The sequence below is a fragment of the Diabrotica virgifera genome, chromosome 9, assembly GCF_917563875.1.
Source record: "Diabrotica virgifera virgifera chromosome 9, PGI_DIABVI_V3a".
Lineage (NCBI taxonomy): Eukaryota > Metazoa > Arthropoda > Insecta > Coleoptera > Chrysomelidae > Diabrotica > Diabrotica virgifera.
The window spans coordinates 120755256-120770336 of record NC_065451.1 but is presented as its reverse complement, the minus strand read 5'-3'; positions in this window follow the sequence as shown (position 1 = coordinate 120770336).

Here is a 15081-nt window from a genome sequence, read left to right as displayed (position 1 = left end):
AACCTGCACAAACAAACGAAGACACCATCTGCCGATTTTGTGGTGCGTCTTTCGAGAAGGTGGCTGAAACTATCGAGGCCGAAAGAAGAAGAAATCCAGAAGCCTACTCCAAGGCTCTTGAAGCTGATGCCTTGAAAATTAAACCTACGCAAGATATCGAGAACTATCAACGAATGGCCGCGCTGGAGGCTAGACTCACTCACGGAAAACCTGCCAACACACCGTTCCTAAAAGTCATCGAAAAGGAAACGGGTCTGCCCTCCAGCACAATTGAACGAATACGACGAACAAAAGAGATGTACTTACCATATTTACAACACGAAAAGCAGTTACTTTTAGAAAATCTTACCAATGCAGGTAACTAAGCTGTTATTTTTAAGTAATAATAATGAGCGCTATGCACGTGGTAGGCAGCCGTAAATGTGAGTGCAAGTAAGATGCACAATTGGACTGCCGGAGTGGCATCTCTCTCGCACTCATTATTTACGGCCGGCTACTACGTACATGGCGCTCAATATTATTACTTAAAAATAACAGCTTAGTAATGAAATAATGACAAAAATTTCTTCAGGATCTTGTAGGGGGCATTAAACTTTGATTTAGTCACTTTCTGACTTTCATAATAATAACTTTTGACCGAGTTATTAAGCCTTGAAAATCGACATTTTTCGTTTTTTTCAATTTTAAATTGCTTATAACTCGAAAACGATCAACTTCAGAGAAAAATTATAAGATAACTTTTTTATCCAGAATGGTCCACAAAATCTACAAAAAAATTGTTCGGGCCAAAAATATTGATTTTTGCAATTTCATTAAAAAAAATTGTGAAAAAAAAAATTGGCCCACTTTTCACGTGGGCGACTTCTTGAACCTTATTCTGAGATGTCTCACGAATGTAATTATGCAAAAAAATCTCATGGGAATATTTTTCCCAACGAACCCGTCGTTTTCGCCTTGTCTATATGGCAGACAATCGTGAGTGCAAGGGAAACCGGCATCAGTCACCTGCAGATGAAAACAAAAATTTAACACAACCACTTCCATCAAATAATAGTGTGCCACCAGAAGTGTCAATTCAGCTGGTAAGTGCATCTCCTCAGGCATGAGTTATAAAATCGAACATAGAAATGGCCGAAGTGCCGGTCAATCAAACGAAAGACGTACCAGTCAACGCCGAAAAGACGAAAAAATCGACTACTAGCCGCAGCAAACAGCCAGAAGAACCTCACAATGATGTGGCAATAGCAGCTTCTACCTGCAGCGTGGATAAGAAAACTGGCGAAAACCCAAACAAACGAAAAGGGAAGTCCATCGCCAGAAGGACGACATCAACGACACAAGTTAAGTGCGGTAGTGCGCGGGTGATCGATCAAGATATCTCGGTTTCTTTTATTAGTGCGGCGTCACCTCCACGTGACGTGGCTCCGGTGCTCCCTATAGCTTTCTCTCCGGGCGTACACAATTCACAAGTACCCAGTACTGTGTGTGACAAGGTCAGATGCGTGTCGTCTGCGGTTGCCTTCCCGACTGATTCTTGCTCGACAACCGAGGTCTCACCACATAGAGAACAATACACCGACTCTACGTTTACTAGTGAATCCCCTACGAGAGATGAGTCCGGTGTATACAACTTTTCCTGTCTCGCAAGAGCTAAGAGACTACCTCACAGACGTCATAAACAGCCTCGATGAGGATGACGGGGGGGTCTCTTGGTTCTCTATGCGAGGCAGGCCTGAATTTACACAACGAGATTCTTTCTTGCTTCATTCAGAGATGGATGGAGCAAGAGTTTAAAGCGGGTGTGAGATCTCGGAAATACAAACCTAAACGCTCCTTGCCTAAAAAGAAGTCGAATAATAATGGAGGACAACACCATGGAAGAGGTTCCAGGGCAGAAAATTATAAGAAGGTTCAGGACCATAATTCAGCATCTTCCATAAAGATAGGCAAGGAGTGATGAATAAAATTCTTACGGGCACGGACATTAACGTTAAACCAGTTTTTCCGGATATAGGAAAAGTCGATGACTATATTGCTAACCTATTTGAATCTAAATCGCCCGCGGACGGGGTGGCAATAGTAGACGGCAAGGAGGCACGTCGAGACGGCGAAGGCTGGGTGGTCTAATTCGGCTCCCGGTCTGGACGGCCTGGAGGTTGGACGGGTAAGAGCAGTGAGCAACATTACACTGGCCTCTTTATTCTCTATAATATTATTACGAAACGTATACATTCCAACTTTCTCGAAAACACGCACTACCTTAATATATAAAAAGGGAGATAGGTTGGAACCCGAGAGCTATCGGCCCGTGGGAGTGGGGTCTGCACTTCAAAGACTCATGCACAGGGCTCTATCATATAGACTTAGGGATGCGGTCACTCTCAATCTCAATCAGCGCGGTTTCGTCCAAATGTACAATTGTTTGTACATACAAATCAAAATGTACATACAAAATCATTAAAAGAAAAGAGATTATAGAAAGAGAGAGACAACAGACGTAAACATAAAGCAACATAAGCAATAGAGAGAAAAAGAAAAGAGTAGAGAAAGGGAGGCTGCGCGCGCGAGAGAACGGTCTGGAAAGATGTGCCACGTGCGTAAGCCGAGGGTGGGTTTAGTTTGTAGGCATTGTAACTCGGATGCATCCGGAGGCAAAACATCCAGAGGGGGAAATCTAAGATTTTAATCATTTCTAAACATAAAAGTGAGTGGGAACAGAAATAAAATCTCAAGTTTCAAAGTAACATTTTAATTATTTCTAAACATATTTACAAAATTATTTCTTTTGAGAACAGCCTCGTTTTCTTCTCCAATTCTTTCATTTTCAACATTGTCAAAAACTATGTTCTCCTCTTTATCCTCCTGCACATTTACTTTTTCCTTGCGTAATATAATAAAGTTATGTAAGACACAAGCTGCAGCCACAATATCAGTGGCAAAGGTAGGATTGGTATCTTCCAAAAACTTTATTCTTTGAAACTTATTTTTTAATAACTCAAAAACTATTTCTATAATTTACCTACTAGAAATCAATTTTTCATTTTATCTATCTTGGTCAACGTTTAAATGGCCATTATGTCTGAATGGAGTCATTAAGTTTATTAGCAATGGGTAAGCTAAGTCTCGAAGTATGTGTTGATTAGTGATTAACAAAGGATAACAAAGATATCTTGGGATATTAATCTGTGAAATATTATACTGTTGCCAAAAACACGAGCATCATGAACTCTTCGTGGCATAACTACATTAATATTAAGAAAGAGCATTAGGTGATCACATACACCTAAAAAGTGTTAGCTGTTAATGTCAAAACGTGCTAAAAAGTGTTAGTTGTTAGTGTCAAAACTTATGTTTAATGGTTCGGGGTATTCGTATTTCGCGCGGTGTCACTGCTCATTTTGACATCAGTGACCATCCCACTCCACTGTAGTAATATACAGAGTGTCCCAAAAGTAGTGGAACGGTCGAATATTTCGCGAACTAAACATCTGATCGAAAAACTGAAAAATACGTGTTCAATCATTTTCAAAAATCTATCCAATGACACCAAACACCAACCCCCACTACACCCCCTGGAGGTGGGGTGGAGGGTAACTTTAAAATCCCAAATGGAAACCTCTAGTTTTTCTTGCAGATTTGGATTTGTTACGTAAAAGTAAGCAACTTTTATTCAAGACATTTTTTCGAACTGTGGATAGATGGCGTTATAATTGAGAAAAACGATTTATCCTGATACCATAGGTAAATTATAGAAACGGTCTAATATCTCGAGAAATACACTTCCAAATGAGAAACCAAAAAAAAGGTTTTTAATACTTTTCGAAAACCTATCGAATAACACTAAACATGACCCTCCAACCCACCCCCTGGAGGTGGGGTTGGGGGTAACTTTAAAATCTTAAATAGCAACCCCCACTTTTTATTCATCATTCGGATTCATCATGAAAAATTAAGCAACATTTATTCGAAACATTTTTTAGAATTATTGATAGATGGCGCTTTAATTGGAAAAATACGATTTATTAGCGCCATCTATCAGCAATTTTAAAAAATGTTTCGAATAAATGTTGCTTAATTTTTCATGACGAATTCGAATCTGCAATAAAAAGTGGGGTTGCTATTTAAGATTTTAAATTTACTCCCCACCCCGTCTCCAGGGGATGGGTTGGAGGGTCATTTTTGGTGTTTATCGATAGGTTTTTGTAAAATATTAAAAACCTGTTTTTTGGTTTCTCATTTGGAAGTGTATTTCTCGAGATATTAGACCGTTTCTATAATTTACCTATGGTATCAGGATAAATCGTTTTTCCCAATTATAGCGCCATCTATCCACAATTCGAAAAAATGTCTTGAATAAAAGTTGCTTACTTTTACGTAACGAATCCAAATCTGCAAGAAAAACTAGGGGTTTCCATTTGAGATTTTAAAGTTACCTCCCACCCCACCTCCATGGGGTGTAGTGGGGGTTGGTGTTTAGTGTCATTGGATAGATTTTTGAAAATGATTGAACACGTATTTTTCAGTTTTTCGATCCGATGTTTAGTTCGCGAAATATTCAACCGTTCCACTACTTTTGGGACACCCTATATAAGGAAATTGTAACCTGTATCTATCTCTTGTATATTACTTCAATTCAACAAATAAACTAGTCCGTTAAATGTCCGGCTTTTATTGAAAGTAGTAGCGTCTTGAGCACATGTGTGTGCCAGCAGAATAGTTAGGGCTGATACATTACACCTTGAAAAAGAATTGAATCAAATTGTTTCCTACTGTAGTAATAGTGTCCATTATTTCCTGGTTGTTGTATAGGAATATGGCAACCAGCGATAGCCCCTAAAACTCCAGAAAAGCCATTTGATCTTTAATTAAAAATCTAAAAATTATTTCCACTTAATTTAAATTACTAATTACATGTAATTAATATATTATTATTTACCCTCATACTATTTTCATGATAAAATTAATTTGAACCTTAAGTGTTTCAATATGGCTGGAATTTCTTTAAATATAAAATGGCAAGTTCCTTTTGTCAAGCCAAATCTGTCCCCTGCAGCTAAAAATCACTCATATATGCCAAAAAAATCGAAATTTAAAAATAAAAATCGACCTGTTTTGGGATTTTTTTGCAAAGTTACCGGTTTACAAAATAATGAATGTATTCGTTACTTTATGGACGCACTGTATATGCACGATAATAGGGGTCATGTGATAGATCATTTGAAAGATTATTCAATTCTCTATTCAGTAATATAAACATTAACATAATTATTTTTACAGGGTATCAAAATTTTTTTTAATTAAATTAATTGACACAAAAAGATGAATGTATGTAATTTATTTAATTCTAAATAAATTTTACTGTCAGAAAACAGAAAAAAATTTATTTGACAAATAAACATTACAATAAAAAACAATATTTATTTGTTAAATAAACATTTTTCCCTGTTTTGTGATGATAGTAAAACGTATTTTGAATTAAATAAATTACATACAATCTTCTTGTTGTCTCAATTATTTTAATTAAAAAAATGTTTTTTTGAACACCCTGTATAATTAAGTTAATGTTTATATTAGTGAATAGAGAATTGAATAACCTTTCAAATGAGCTATCAGATGACCCATATTCGTATTTAATTAAATCATCGATTACGTCATTACGCCCAGATGGATGACGTTACTAGTTTGATATATATGCCAAAAAATCGGAATTTAAAAATAAAAATCGACCTGTTTCGGGATTTTTCCTTAAAGTCGCCGGTTTACGAAATAACGAATTTATGCGTTACTTTATGGACGCACTGTATGAGAACCCATAATTATGGATACTAGTTCTAAACCTAGTTACATATATGTTATAAATGTGGGGACAATTTCTGTAATAAGACACTTTTAGTATTACATACGAGAACACATATAAAACCAATCACAAACGATTGCTATGTGCAGTAACAGCGTGTAATATAAGTTTTGTAAGGTATGTGTATCCATAAGCACCTAATGGAGTCTCATGATGTACAGATTAAACCAGAAACTCGTTAATTTAAAGACAATTCGGGTAACCACTGGATTGTTTATTTAACATTTTTTTCTGCAAAGTGTATATTTACAAATAACACAAGTACATACATACTACATATGTAACCTTTTTAGAATTTATTCATTGGAAAAAAGAAATTGAAGTTTCACTAAAAGCAAATTATGTAAATAGTACTAGTAAAAAACGTTTACGCAATGGTAACCAAAGAAGTTATTTTGAGTGCCATTGTTCCTTCACTCCACGACTAACAGTAACTTCTGAATGCAATTCTAAATCTATGGGAACAAACAAGATGAGTAGAACATGCCCATCCACCATAATATACATCTATATATATTATATCTATATCTAATATACAGACCTATACATCTGATGGAATCATATCAGCTACTCTTTATCCTGTACACATAGGTCATGGTCAAGAAATTGGGCTAAGGCTTGATGAATCAGAGAGAGATAAAAGGTAACAATTCTATTATTTATTTTAGTTATTTGGTCAATCCATATCAAATTCATCAATTTAATCTAAATTTGTTGTATAATGTTTTAGGCAAATTGTCCAAAGGAGTCACAGTCGACAGAGTTCTGCATGGTATTCGTGAAAATGTTTCAAATGAAAATATAGAGCGGATATTTAATTGAAAAATTAAATTAAATTTTTCAATTAAAATATATATATTTTAATTGAAAAAAAAAGATATTAACAATATAGTGCGAGACTACTCGATTCGATACCCAACAAAGAGACATAAAAATGATGCTGTTAGTGTCAAAGTGTGGATACAATGTATGAAAAAATTGTAATATGACCCAGTATTCTATTACAAAAAACAAGAACAACAAAAAGATGTATTTGAATTAAATGATTTCGTCTTGATAATTACGGCTGAATTTCAAGTACATTCTATGTTTATGTTAATGATAAAATATGCATTCCAATTATCCACAATTGTATTTGTGGACGAATTTGGTTCAGGGATTCCTGTGGCTTTCTGTTTTTCAAATAGATCTGATACATTATCATTTCAAACATTTTTTCAATCGATTAAAGAAAAAAGGCACAATATCTGCTGCAGATGATTATGTCTGATGATTATCCCCTTCCTATAATGCATGGGCAATCATTATGGCTAATTTTATTATTATATTAAATTATTATTATATTATATTAAAGTTTATATATATATGTCAAAAATAATTTCAAAGTAAATTAATAGTTTAAAATGTATTCTATATTTATATCTAATTCGTATACCTAATTTTTAACTTTTAAAGGGGGTGTAAAGCTAGTTCGCATCCGCAGGATAATACTGCACGTGCACCCTGGATAATCTAAATGGACTAGCACAAGAGGCGCCAGACAATCTTTTCCAAGATCTCTGGCAGAGAGATATCACAGTTTTTTAAGTAATTAAAGATGAGACAACTACTAATAAATGGACTGTACGAACGTGCCAATTTAATATCGAAGGTATGAGAAGAGCAAACATTTTTAGTGGAGGACTCTCCGATCATATCCTACGATGGCAGTCGATTGAATATGTCAACTAAATTTTTGTATGTAAAAATTAATTATTACTTACAATGTATTGTTCTTTTATTTATGTAAAAAAAACTGTGATGGAGCCATACGCTAAATAAATAGTGGCTAATTTATGTCGAAGATTGTTATGTACATGGCATATCAATAGAAATTGGGTGCAAAATAAAAAAAATGTAAATAGTGATAAGAGATCTTTAGTGATGAAGTATTTAAGAGCGTTGCAAAAAGAACCAGATGAGGAAACTGTTGCAGTCAATAGGTGGTTTTTGTGAATGGACTGAAAAAACAAGTTTACAGACAAAATATTAATAAATATATAATTAACAATAGTCATATCCGTGGTGAAAAAAATCCGGGACAGCACATAAAACACGAAGCTGAAAATCACTGGTTAGTGCAATCATCCAATGATTGTAATCATAATTATATCATTGAAAAGATTCCTGCCTGATGCACTAACCTTTGCGAATTAAAAAGTGTAAAATTTGTGTACATAGCTTTAGGTGTAGTTGTTCTGATAACAATAAATTATAATATATGTAAACATATACTTGCATGCTGTATACCAGATTTATCTGAAGTTAGTATTAATTCTCGAAATGATTCACCAAGTATCACTGATGATGTACAAGACATTGCATCTATTAGAGTCAGTACGGTTGTATGTATATTGCAAGCGGGTTTGCTATTCTGTGAATTATCATAAATAAATCCTCCTTCAGTATTCCGCAGCAGTTAACAGCGATAATCCTCTAAAAGTACTTGCCTAATGCTACCTTTCACGGCCGATAGCGTGAAGAGTGGCAACGTTGTCAGGAAGATTCTCATTTAGTTTTTATTGAGTATCCTTCGTACACTGAATCGCATGTATGGCACACGCTATAGTTGCAGTAATAATGCTAGTAATAGTTAATAGTCCTTGATCCCGCTTATCAAAGAAAAGTTTATTAATAGCAAGCTACAAATTTGTTCATAGCTTAACGGTGTTAAGTTGGACAAACTTTGATGTATGCGAACACTGGATCAGGGGAAGTTTTAATTGTGGAACATGATAAAGGTGTAATCCTGACAAGTTTATGATTGTGAAAAATAGAATGTTGTTTAACTTTATTCAATATCAAACGTTATATGATAATACATATTAAAAAATGTTTGTCCGACAAAAATGTTGGGCATTTTAACGAGTCCGAAACGTACAACATGTCAAATGACAGGAATTATGTTGGTGATCAACAGCAGTCTGACCAAATTAATGGGAATTTTCGGTAGTCTGACGTTTGAAACCTTTAAGATATAGACTTTTTAAATATTTATAATGGGAAATAAGCCACAATATTATTAAAAATGATTATATTTTTATTAATATTGTGGCTTATTTCCCATTAAAAATAGTTAAAATTGTAAAAATGCCACAAGAAAATAGCTTCAGAACAATATAGACTTTTGTCTATATTTTTTTGCTGGTGATAAATAGCAAGCTGAGTTTGATTTTTTTACGTACAAATTATATATTTTGTAACGCAAAAAGTTATATGCAGCCAAAAAGGTTTGGGAAAATCGAAAGAAATCAATAAAAAAACATTTTTTCAGAATGCCTTATTTGCATATTGATATAAAGCAATTTTATTTGTATATTATTATTTATATTCACATACTTGCATTTGTATACTGTTATGATCTGCTTTCTATTACTTTTATATTAATTATTATTTATTTGATCAATTATTTAATTAACGCAAATCATACATAAAAATATTAAGAAAAAATCTCAGGGTGCTGTAACGAATAGGTGTTAATTATAACAAATCTGTAGGTGATGTGGAAGAATAGATATAAGCTTTGAAGGAGTAGCTTAATTGGTTGTAGAAGTGTTATTGAGCTGGCTAGCTGGATATGTAAGAGACTTTTTGTGTGACTCAGGAGAGGATCAGGCCGAATTTGCACACCCGAAATAAGACGATAACTAATAAAGTACTGAAGTGTTCAAGCAAATAAATTAAAAAATAAAAAGGAATGAAAAGAAGAGAACTATTGACCAAGAAGATATTTAGAAGTACGGAAGAGGGCGCCTGGTGAATTTTACTTCACCGAGTGACTTATACTGCTGCCTGCATCTAATTATTGCTGTTATATTACTATTACTTTTATCTGATATGCGAATTTACAGGAAATAAATGTACAACTAACAAATTTAATGAAAAATCCTATAACCCATATATACAATTTTTATACACTAGCTAAACCGGACGTACTAAGCTATGACACTCCTGTTGATAACACAGGTTTTTACAATATGGGAAAAATATGTAATGAATGATTTATATCTGAAAGTTAATTAATTTAAAAATGTATGTACAAACTTATTGTTAATGAAGAAGACAAGATTGGCTGACAATCTCGTATCTGTTCGGAGGTGACAAACCTAGGTATAATACCTGACAAATGAAATAAATGGTTTCAATAAGGATTCAAACTTCAGATAATGTGCACACTATCTTTACAGATAGTTTATAATCCCCTCTACTATTTTAAAATAAATGATCTAACCTGGAAATATAAATTTGTTGAAAAATTATTGTATATTATATTTTAATTATGTTTAAGAAAAAATTATTAAAATTATTAAGTTATTGATACAAAAAAAAAATAGGTAAAAGTGCAAATATTATTAAAACAAATTGACAATTAAATTTAATTATAAAAACCTGTCGTGTCGACCAAGTGACGATGGGTTCTCCAACTCTCTCGAGGGAATGATCGCAGGCCCAGCAAGGTAGCTTCCGGTGTTCCTCAACCTAGGAGGGTGGTGTATTCTTGTCACCAACTGGAGATACCTCTCAGTACCGGCGAATTCCAAAAAAAATTCCATAAAAACCAAGATTCCAATAAAATCAAAAACATCCAAATATGTCCCAAAATTTCCCACTCTTTCCCAAAAATTATTCTTATTCCCTTTTGACTAAATCTTCTATTCTCCAGCGACTAAAAGAAAACAAAAATCCTTCAGTCATATTACCTTTTTTTTGAGTAACATGAAACACGGTATGTAGGAAGGTCTTTATAAAAAGTTTGTAGAAAAAACTTGAAACAAAAAGTTGAATCCCTGATGTGTGTACGTGAAGTATGATTGACCTTGATTTTTTTTTTCATGTGAAGACATTTGAACAACTAAACTATGGTTAAGGATTACTTGTTGCAAAATATGATTGTAAAATTGGATGTTACAAGAAGGATTTCTTTACAGACGTAAAACTAAAAGTAAAGGAAAATGTCATTAAGTCAGAAATTACTTTGAACTGGAAATATAATTTTAAAGAATTTTTCTCCGTAGAGGACATAAATTTGGTAGTTATAGGGACTATTTAAGACCTGATGGTTACAGAATAACACTTTTCCTAATCTAAGTATGGTATTGAAAATGAGAAAATGGTCATTTTTTCCTTGGCAAGAACAAAAAAAATGGCGGCTTACCCCATGTCCAGAATCCTCCGATATTGGAACTAAAACAGCACTCTCACCATAACTTATACCATAAAATAAACTTCCTTCTAACACAAATGCATTCCTCTTCAACTAAATAATAATTTTCTAAATAAAACAAAATGGCTAGACACCGGTCGCTGGAAAATTCTCGTCATTCGCAGATCGCTGAAGAAGATCAAGTAACCATCAACTTTCACTTTCTTCCCGTCCTGTCAACCAGGCGGAAACGGTCATTGACACCTGAACCAACGAATAAATTCTAAATTCACTATAACCATACTACCAACCAAAATAGTTATAATGGCTCAAATTTAGATTACACTCTATGTGAGTGAATGTATACCTGGTTGCATACTTAATAGATAGCATTGTTTATAGAAATGAATCTTATAGTAACGATCGGGATATTGATCGTTATACTGCCTTTTGTCAAAAAAATTTAATTAAATTTTCTTAGATTTATCCTTTCTCGTGGCTTCAGTATCTCTTAGTTGATCCTTATCGGGATAAAATAAATAAATAAAATAAACACATACAAATACCTTTATTATCAAAAGCAATGCTCTATAAATTTATCAATTAAATCCTGTGGGCATAACTGTCCAAACGAAACTTTTACCATATAAATTAATCTAATTCAAACAAATATTTATCGCTTTGTTCTTGATACCCTTAATAAAAAACAAGCTAAACAAACAAATTTGGTATTCGCAAATTACTTATACTTCCTATTAAATTTTTGAAATGTTGGAATCTTAAATGCATATGCTTTTACGTAAAAAAATTAACTTCTGATTATAAAGAAAATCTATCACATAGGTTATTGACTGACCTTTTTGATTCACACACAATGATGTCTCCTCTTGGCCCAAACAGCTCTCCTTGTTGATTATGCTAGGCTACCAATCAAAGCCCTCTCCGTTCTCAGCAAAAATCCAGCAGCATATCAGCAACTATTTCTCCAAAACACAAGCCAGGCCTCTTTTTGCCAGTAGTCGTTCAATAAACTCCAAAACTTTCTCCTCTCTTTCTCTCAACAATAATCTCCTGAGACCAAGTATCTTTTTTACTTGGTGTCACAAATAATTTTAATAACGATAATTCTTGTAACTTACTCTCTTGGACTTTACAGAATCAAAGAGGTATTTCTTCTAGATTTGATTTGTCTCTCGTTCCACTTTTCAGCTACTCTCACTTATCAACAACTACCACTAGTACTTGCTTCTGAACTACTCACGAAAACTTTTGACTGCTCCTCTCGGCTGCCGGTAACACACTAATCTCCTCTTTACAAAACTATCTGAAAATTCAACCTTCTCTCCTTCCCATTCCAAATTGCCAAACCAATCAGACATTTCTTCTTCCCCATTCTTTTTTTCATTCGAAACACCCACTCATACTTTCAAAAATATTCCTACCATCATAATAATTACTTTCGGGAAATTCTACAAAATTTACTCGGGGTTAAACAAAAAGCGATTAAAATTCCAAACTTTCTTTACCTTAATTTTCTAAGAACTAATTACCTATGGCTTCTGCCTTTCCCGTAATAAACAATCGGTTTACAATAATAATCCTCAATAACTTCCACTTCACTTTATTTACAAAAATGTTTTTAATATTCTTCATGGAAAAATTCATTAAGGAGAAACCACCTTGCGTGAAAGCTAACTTCTAATAAATATTTACAAATCAATATACAGGTTGTATCAAATTTATATGCCCGCGTTATATTAAAAAAAATAAAAAATTTTATTCTATCTTTGATTGATAAATTGAAACACAATAATACATACATACATGCACATTCCAAAAACTATAACTGTATTTATACTAAGAGGTAACTATAACTGTATGTATATATTTCAAAAAATTTGTTATTTTTTGGATATAATTTGTTCTAGATATCTTTCATATTTTTAGGATTCTCAAAATGATAATAGAAAATGTCAATCGAATTAATTATCTTATAATTATTATTGTCATTCTCTTTTATATTATAGTTATTAACAAGAACGTCACGATGACGTGCATGTATATACAGGGTGAGTCACCACTAACGCGACGGAAGATTACAGCGAAATGGTAAGAGATTTGAAAAAAAATTAATTAGTGGTTTGTAAGTTGATAAAATCTACATTTTAAAATTATTTTGAAATATACAGGGTGTCCCAATAAATGCGGCGTATCAAAGTTATATTTTTTCTTATGGAACACCCTGTATTTTATTGCATTTTTTAATTGTAATTTAATTTTTTAATTATTTAAGAAATTATAAAAAAATACTTTTACATCTAAATAGTTGGATATTGGTTGAATGTATTCCATGATTGATTATTACACATTTATTTACAGGGTGTTCAACATTTACAGTTTCATTATTGGATTATTCAATGTGTCATATGATGCTTATTTTAAATGGAACACCATGTATATTAATTATTAATTATATTAAACGGAGTCACCTCTTGCGAATGGTATATGGATGTCCTATACCTAGGTTTAATAGTTTTTACGTAATTTACAATTATTTAAATTCTTAATCTGTAAATCGATTTTAAAACAAACGATGTATCTCATTGTATGACAGTACGGTCTGGTAATTATCAAAAATAGGCCAGGAACCGAAGCTTTTCACCTCGCAATTTTTACAGAATGGATCGATTTGCTTGAAAATTTGAGAATAAGTAGTGGGTAGTCCAAGGATCAAAATCTATATGATTCTGAAAGGCGCTTTTACCATGGGGGTGGTTGCCACCCCATCCCGGGGGTGGAAATGTTTTATTATATTTTGACCGCAAAAGTTAATAAAAATATTCATTCTAAGCAAAAAATTCTGTATATATTTTTTTGATAAAATTAATAGTTTTCGATTTATTCGCTATCGAAAGTGTTAGTTTTGTATAAAAAAAATCAATGTTTTTCGATATACTCATTCGCGATTCACTCAATTTTTGCCGTAGAAAAAATTTTTTCAAACCAGGTTCTTGGGAATTAAATAACCTACAATTTTATATTCAAACATTTTTTCGTATCCCTGACGCTTATCTTTCTATTCTAAAGAAAATGGCATTTTTTACCAAACTACAAAAATTCGTTATTCGCTTTTAACTCCAGTTCTTTAAAAACTGATAATTCTAAGCCAGTCAAACTTCTAGAATCTATTAAAATATATAAATAAGTAATAATGAATAAGGTCAATCACTAAAAACACTGCTAACTTACATTATTATTATGCTTCCAATTGGATTTCTCCTTTTCTTTTCAATAAAATTTATTGAATTTTTAACCATCACTTTTTTATTTTATATCTTAGAAAGTTTGGTAAAAAATAATTTTGTAGGTTTCTATACGATCTATAAGACTATTCATATTAAATCTTTTTAAAACCCTCAATCGCAAAAAGAGGTGTCTTTGAAAGGGTTGGTAAAGGTGGTTTTTGAATGTTATTACAAGTTTTAATTGTCAATAGCTCACTCAATTTTTGACGTAGAAAAAATTTTTGTAAACCAGGTTCTTGGGAATTAAATAAGCTACAATTTAATATTTTAACATTTTTTCGTATCTCTGATGCTAATCTTGCTATTCTGAAGAAAAGGCCATTTTTTCCAAACTACAAAAATTCGTTATTCGCTTTTAACTTCATTTTTTTAAAAACTAATCATTCTAAGCCGGTCAAACTTCTAGAACCTATTAATAATACATAAATAAAAAAGACCAAATAAGGTCAATGACTAATTTTAATTATGGTGGTGATTAGGAGGTTGCCTGCGATCACTTTTTCGCTGAAAAAAATAGGGACTGACATTCTTTTCAAGTCACTTAATTTTTGAGCTATAGACTTTTTTCTTATTTCTGGAGAAAGATATTTTTAAGTACTTTAAATTAGTTTAAACAAGTTGTCCTCGAAAAATGCATAGTTTTCCCGTCTGTTGACTTTGAAACTACAATATTTAGAATTTGACGAAGACGAGCCAACATATAATAAAGTATAGCTCGATTATTATTGGTCTTAAAG